This window comes from Carya illinoinensis, chromosome 9 (assembly GCF_018687715.1).
Source record: "Carya illinoinensis cultivar Pawnee chromosome 9, C.illinoinensisPawnee_v1, whole genome shotgun sequence".
Classification (NCBI taxonomy): Eukaryota; Viridiplantae; Streptophyta; class Magnoliopsida; order Fagales; family Juglandaceae; genus Carya; species Carya illinoinensis.
Window position 1 is genome coordinate 23465767 of NC_056760.1, and position 6461 is coordinate 23472227.

General features: G+C 34.7%; 1 non-coding gene across 1 annotated transcript; it reads left to right on the forward strand.

Annotated features, from left to right (window-relative positions):
* The first annotated feature begins 893 nt into the window (after positions 1-893).
* LOC122277894 lies at positions 894-1001 on the forward strand. Its single transcript, XR_006229202.1, has one exon. It is a non-coding gene; the product is annotated as a small nucleolar RNA R71 (small nucleolar RNA).
* The last annotated feature ends 5460 nt before the right edge of the window (positions 1002-6461 follow it).

Below are 6461 nucleotides of genomic sequence, written 5' to 3' on the forward strand. Positions count from 1 at the left end.
ATCTTCAACATTTTCTGGCTTATCATTTGTTGAAATGTGTAAGGACTTACCACTTTTTGTCACAATGACATTGACCTCTTTCAAATTTTCTTGCGCCATATGCTGACCTTGAGATGTGGATTGAGCTTGAGAAGGGAACTTGACACGCTCATTCATACTCAAGGAACTCATCATCTTAGATATATGACTCTTTATCTCTTTGTTTTCTTTAACAACTTGTATAATAAAAAATTCAAACTTTTGATTAGTTTTACTGTATGCCTTAATAAAAGTATGCAAAGTGTCTTCTAAAGGAATTCTTGAAGATGAAGGTATATGATATGGTGCAGGATATGATATAGGGCGTTCTGCAGGCGGTTGGTGTTCAGACTTCTAGCTAAAATTGGGGTGATTACACCACCCAGGATTGTAGGTCTTAGTGAAATGTGCAACGTGCTTCATATACATACCTAAGGTATTACATTGTTTCTCATACATCCCTCTCATGTCAGCAAATGTGCGAAAATCTTGGGTAAGGTGATCTACCCCGCCACACACAAAACATGGTCTAAAAGACTCTGCATAATTAACCACATGTGTTGGCTTTAAGTCCTTAGTCTTTAACACCTCTAGCTCCCTAGTGAGCATCTCAACCTTAGCCTTTAGGTTATCCTCTTCCTTGATATGGTAAATTCCACCACCATTTGGGTTTCCTGCAGGTCGTGACCTATCTGTGCTCCCAGTAACACTAGGTCTAGTCCAAGTGTGAGCTTTTTTCAGCAAGTTCATTGAGGTCTTGTATGGCCTCATCAGGATCTTTCTATAAGAACTTACCATTACACATCATCTCCACAAATTGGCTCTCTCTAGGTGTAAGTCTCTCATAAAAATAGCTCACTAAACACCAATTCTCATACCCATGGTGAGGACACATACTCAACAACTCCTTAAATCTTTCCCAACACTGAAACAAAGTCTCATTGTTCTTTTGTGTAAAGGTGGAGATTTGCCTTTTTAAAGCATTAGTTTTATGTTGGGGAAAGTATTTATTAAAGAAGACCCGAGTCATCTCATTCCATCACCTAATAGATCGTGATCTCAGCGAGTATAGCCAACTCTTAGCTCTATCCTTCAAAAAGAAAGGAATGAACTTAAGTATGACAACGTTACCAGTTGCATTTTGACTATGAAAATTCGCAACTACTTTCTCAAACTCCATAATGTGCACATATGGATTTTCATTTTCCAAGCCATGAAAGCTAGGGAGTAACTGTATCATCCCTGTTTTAAAATCCAGTTAGCGAGTATTAGCTGAAAACATGATGCATGATGGTGTGGCTATGCGTATAGGGTGGAGGTTATCCTAAAGGGTCACAGTGGGTTGATCTCCGTGTTCACTCATTTCCTCAGAATTAGAAGAATTATCAAACTAATGATTAGAAAAATTAGACTTTGACTCCGACTCTAACACAGGTCTACAAGCAAACCGACCCAAAATATATCTATATTTGTGCATGCAAAGTAGAGAAAAATGCAATACTAGAAAAATAAAACAAAACTACAAAAAGAAAAAGAAAATAAAATAAAGATGCAGCAAGCTAAAAGAGGGAACAAAGTTACCGCCTTTACAAACTGCTGAAAAGAAAAACTATCTAGCAATTCTTCTACTGTCTCCTTGGCAATGACACTAATATTTGATTATGCTCAAAGAATAACGCAGTAGTTGTAGTACAGCTTTGGAGTGTCGATTCCACAAAGAGACAAATTAAAAGAATTGCAGAAGAAACAAAAAAATTAAAGAAAAATATTAAATAATTAATAAAGAACAAAGATTAATTTTAAATGTAAATTAAAGTGAATCAAAGTTACTAACAGAAAAAATACTCAAATTTGACGAACAGTAGAGCGTCGGGAATCACTTATACAGATTTTGGTATTTGAATTATCCTTAATTCATTGAATAACTCAATTGAAAACTCAATTACCAAAATTCTAAATCGGAATATATAGATTTATAAATCAAAATTAAACCAAATATAAACCTTTGAAAAATCATTCACCACTTTTAAAATATGTAAATTATTATCCCCATTAAGAAAATCCAACGACGACAATATATTCAGGGAGCGATATTGCAGCAAATAACTAAATTAATATAGATAAATAATTGATCCAAAAATAATCAAAGAACTACTCTATTCAATAGAAAAAGCATGACTAGATCCATAAACAGAATAAATTCTATGATTATTCGGAGAAGAAAACATTAACAAGAATTGATAATGATAAAACAAAATAGTTTTAGTAATTAAAAATAAAAATATAAATTAAAAAAAAATTAAAAATACCATCGAATGTGCAAGTTCATCCCTAACCCTACTTGAGAATTTAGTTATCCATAAATATAATGAACAATAAAAATCTCTAGAGAAAAAAATAAACAAATGGCAGCCATGGAAGTGACTTTCTCTTCTCCTCTATTCAAATCTGTCTCTTGTGCTTCTCCTCCTCATCCTCTATTTCGTGCTAATGATATACTTATATAGGGTAGGAAAGAAATCCTGATATCTTCATAATTCTCGCATTAAAGAATCGCCTAAATTTTAGGATTCCTCTTGGCAGTCACATACACACTTCAAGAGTTTGAATTTAGAAATTCTAATTAGTGACAAAGTTATATCCATTTAAGATAGCTTTCTAACATATCAAGAATTGCATCAATCCGATATGTAAGTAGAAAGTTAATGTCAAAATACTAAAATATGTCCAGGTTATCTCCTAGCTAATTTCGTACTTAGATTTCTTGTGGTTTCCTTTTGTGATTTTTTTTTTGATCTAAATTGCTCATAAACCCCACGAAAATCCTCATTTGAATTTGATTGGGTTTTGAGTTACTTTTTTATAAACTTTGAAATTAAATATAAAAATCTGTTTAGGAGTATTCCAAAGTAAATAGAAATTTAATTCAAGAATATACATTAATTTCTATTAATTCCATTCATATTTTAGTAATTTAATCCAATAATAGGATATTTAGAGTGCACGCATCAGCCTTCTTTCCATAACTCCCAAACCTATAACTAAATAGCATGTTCCTGTATTTAGGTTCAAATAATATAAGACAAATTATTTGCATACACTTGTACTTACATGCCCAATCAAGTTCGGGGAGGGATCATCATGATAATAAGTACTGTTCCTTTTGCTAGTAATGATCTACAGTAGCAAAACCCCAAAGTTGTATACATCTGACTTCATTGAAAATAGTCCATGCATTGCATACTCTGGAGAAAATAGTCCATCACAGAACTAAAAAGATATGCTTAATGTTTTGCTTAAAAGAAAAAGGCTTGTACTATAAATGTATCCTTAATCTGTAGCACGCTTACTAAGTTCCAACTGCATGATTTGTATTTGCTTCAATTTGGTCCCATGAGTCCCCTCCAACAATTCTAGCCATACCAAAATCTGCATTTTTTGGATGCGTTGCATTGTCAAGTAGAACATTGCTGGCTTTTAGATCTCTGTGGATAATCCTTAATCTTGGGTCTTAATGAAGATATAAGATTCCTCGAGCAATCCCACAAATAATCTCGAAGTATTTACCCCAATCTAACAATGACCTTTTTGTTTCATTTGAATGAAGAGATCAAATCTTTAAATTATTTGCTTAGTAGTTATGTTGAAGAAGAAGCTTATGTGAAAAGAAGACATATATATACCAAAACTGAAAGTATCCAAACTTCTGTTTGGCAAGTACTCACAGATTAACATCTTTTCTTCTCCTTGAGTGCAATAACCAAAAATCCTCACAACGTTCCTGTGTTGAAGTTTAGCAATGATTGCAACTTCATTCTCGAACTCTTCTAGGCCTTGTCCGGAGTACTTTGATGATCTTTCACTGCTATTTCCTTTCCATCGTATAAGCAACATTGAAAGCAAATACCAATGTCAACCCTACACATTCAGAATGGAATTATTGATGCATTGCACACATATGAATTGAATTCATGCAGTTTTCAGGACATTTTCAAGGAGATTACCTTATACACTGATCCAAAACTAGGCCTGCTCATCCGGGTACACCCAAATCGGAACCCGAATTTCAAATCCGGGCCGGAACCTGGACCGGGTTAACCCGGGTTAGAAACGGGCCGAAACTCGGATGAATCCGTGTTTCTCAAAAATCGGATTCCGGGTTCCGGATTGAACACGGTTTTTTTTTTTAATTTTAAAAATCCGTATAAAAGCCTAAATGTATGTACAATGTTTTCACATGTAGCTCTGATTTCTTTCTTCTTATAAAAAATGCATGTAAAACCAAAAAAAATTCTAATATTCATCTATGCAAGTATGCATGCATTACAATACAATCCACTACATATTATATTATTTGTTATTTATACATTACATTACGAATTATTAAATTACAATATATGAATTACAGTATTTGTTATTTATAAATTGCATTACGAAATATTAAATTACAATCCAAGGTGTCTTCCTCCTATCCACTCTTCTTGCAGCCACCTCTGTTGAAGTGAATATTTCACTGACAATAATATGTCGAAGATTTTATAAGTTAGAAGTAAATAGCAAATTCAACAGTAATAGATGCTATTTTTTAAAATGCATACAATTCATTTCCCTATGAGAAGTGCAACCTTTCTGTCGCCCCAATCATTCAAATTTAAGAGAAAAACATGCATAGAAATAATAATGGTTAGTTCAAAAGAATAGGATCTTTGCACCAAAGAAGAAATAATACAACCATTATCCTACCTAATGATAATTAGTGCTGATGGATTTGTAAATAACACTTAACATAATTTTTCTACAAGCAGCAAGCTTGCACCAACTAAATCAGAGAGGGAACTAATCTCATTTGTGGGAATTACATCCCTTTGGGTCATGGATGAGATCGGGTTACAGGATTATGAGCCTAGAGTAAATCCACGGGAGACCCAACAAAAATTGAAACAGGACAAGTACCTTAGCAAACATTCAAACATCCTCTTAAAAAAAAAAAAAAACTCAAAATCACCAAAGAGAGAACAAAAAAATAGAGAAAAAAAAAAACATACCCACAGGCAGCAGACACCTGCACAATAGCAATCAGTAGTCTGAGTCATGCAAATTGTATTAAGAAGTTCTTGAGATCTTGAATGCACAAAAATACTCTAGACAAACAGAAGGCTTAGACTTTCTAATCTACTTAGGAGCCATGAAAAATTAACAAGCACAAGGAATAACTTCCAACACCACAAAAAGAAACTTAAAGTTCATGCACTTGGATAAATAATAATTAAGGCCATATTTAGAAAATGAGATAAGCTAATCTCAATTCAAATAGTTTTCTTTTTAAATTTTACTCAAATATGAAATATTTTTCAATTTTAAATCTCTAACATTTTTATCTCAACATTATCTAATTAATAAAGCTCTAAACACAGGCATTCTAGTTTGAATAATGAGGAGCTGGATATCCTCTTATGCTTCTAATTATAAGTGTAAGGGAAAAAACCATTATACACAATCAGGAAATCAGTTCTCATCAGCAAATAATTATAAGACGCAACAAATCCCTACTTGAAATGGGCTGCCCCTTGCCTTCTGAGAAAAGTACTTGCAAATCTGGTTTGGGACCCTTTGCAAATCTGGAAAAAGAAAAAAAAAATGCCGGAGTGATGGTGAAAAATGCAAAATATGGCGCACCAAAATCTACATAAAAAAGAGACCCAGTTCACCATATCTACAAAAAATAGAACAAAACTAGCACAGCCATAAAAACCCCATCCGACAGGTACCAAACCAAAACAAAACGTAAAACAAAACAAGCAAACCCATAAAAATTTTCACGCCATTATAGAGAGAACAAACGTACTCACAAAAACATTACAGATCTAACCCATAAAATACTTCTCAAATGTTCAAACATTCTCATAAATAAAAAAAAATCCAAAATCAACAATGAGAGAACAAAACAAACAAAGAGAACAAGACATACCCGTGGATGAAAACGACTGCACGAGGATGAAAACGAGGCTTTGATCGGCAAAGGAGGCTAGGGTTTCGACATGAGAGAGAGAGAGAGAGAGAGAGAGAGAGAGAGAGAGAGAGAGAGAGAGAGAGAGAGAGAGAGAGAGAGAGAGAGAGAGAGAGAGAGAGAGAGAGAGAGAGAGAGAGACGACGGCGAGGATGAAAACGAGGCTTTGATTGGCAGAGGAGGCTAGGGCATAAGGTTGAAGGCGATGGGTGAGACATGAGGGGGGAGAAGGGCCACGTGAGACACGGCGGCGGCGGCTAGGGTTACGAAGCTTCTTTCGCTTGAGAGAGAGAGAGAGAGAGAGAGAGAGAGAGAGAGAGAGAGAGAGAGAGAGAGAGAGAGAGAGAGAGAGAACGGGGGGGATCGGGACGCTCGATTGGGTGTGATCCCTTTTATACAAATCCGGTTGTACCGGGTATTGAATACGGAACCCGGA